This window comes from Panthera tigris, chromosome D1 (genome assembly GCF_018350195.1).
Source record: "Panthera tigris isolate Pti1 chromosome D1, P.tigris_Pti1_mat1.1, whole genome shotgun sequence".
Taxonomy (NCBI): domain Eukaryota; kingdom Metazoa; phylum Chordata; class Mammalia; order Carnivora; family Felidae; genus Panthera; species Panthera tigris.
In genome coordinates this window covers 86,564,054-86,565,424 of record NC_056669.1, presented here as the reverse complement: position 1 = coordinate 86,565,424, position 1,371 = coordinate 86,564,054, and the positions used below count along the sequence as shown (strand labels likewise).

General features: G+C 41.6%; 1 pseudogene; it reads right to left on the bottom strand.

Annotated features, from left to right (window-relative positions):
* Nucleotides 1–515: 515 nt before the first annotated feature.
* LOC122231646 lies at nt 516–608 on the bottom strand (annotated as a pseudogene).
* Nucleotides 609–1,371: the final 763 nt, after the last annotated feature.

Sequence of the window (1,371 nt, the reverse complement as noted above, 5' to 3'; positions counted from 1 at the left end):
TCAGTCTCTCAGTGCAGAACCCACTTTGGATCCTCTGTTCCCGCCCCCCTCCCCCGCCCCCCACCGTCTCTTTCTCTCTGCCCCTCACCTGCTTCCACTCTCTCCAAAATAAATATATTTAAAAAAAAAAATTTTTTTTTTTAACATTTATTTATTTTTGAGACAGAGAGAGACAGAGCATGAACGGGGGAGGGGCAGAGAGGGAGACACAGAATTGGAAGCAGGCTCCAGGCTCTGAGCCATCAGCCCAGAGCCTGACACGGGGCTCAAACTCACAGACCGCGAGATCGTGACCTGAGCCGAAGTCGGACGCTCAACCGACTGAGCCACCCAGGCGCCCCCAAAATAAATATTTTAAAAAAAATGTTTTCAACAATGTTTTATAGCTACTATATTTTTTTCACACATTATGGAATCTTTTCCTATGTCATTAAATATTCTTTGTGTGGATGTGCTATAGTTAATTTAATCAGTACCATATTTTGTATGCTCGTTTCCAAGTTTTCTGATTATAAATAATGTTTCCATCAACAATTTTTTGGAAATATATACCTCATCATTTCCCTAGGACACTACACTTGATCTTAGCCAAAAGGCCGAGAAGCGATCATCGTTTCCCTAGGATAAATTGTTGAGTCAAGAACATGAAAACATTATTGGCACATGTTGCCAAATCACTCCTCAGCAGGGCAGTACCAATGCATGGTCTTACTGTGAATGTCAGCCAGCCGTTCCTTCTCCCCCATCCAGGGCTGCTGAGTGCTGTAGAGTGCCTACAGAGTACTTCTTCTGGCAGAGCTGCCTCTACTATACTAACACTGTATTTTACCCTCTCCAAATTATTTGCCAATCCAAATGGTGGTAATAGGCATCCCTTATTTTAATTTGTGTTTAATTAATGGTGAGGTAGAGCTTTTCATTCCAGACCTCAAAAGAGTGAGAATTTTATTTATTCATTTATTCATGCATTTGTTTAACTAGTGCTTATTGAACACTTACTAAATGCCAGTACTGTATTTGGTTCCAGCATGATACAAATATGAAATAAGGTCAGACCCTGCCCTGGGGTTCATAGCAAGTCACCCTAGAATGAATGGCAAAGCAAGGCCTCATCTGAGAATACATGTCTGGGGTGGGAATGAAGGTGTTGGGGGAGATCAGGGAGTTGTTACCATAAACACCTAATTAACAAATAGAAGATATGCTGCTCTACCTTTTATCCCTATAACAGGGAAGTGAATATATAGTTCTGATAGTCTGAGGGTGGGATGGAGAAGGGAAGGGGAAGGGGAAAGTGTAGAGAACATAAAGAATATCTAGGAGCTAAGAGTCTTCCTAAGTCACAAGCTTTATCCCAAACATTCATGAGTG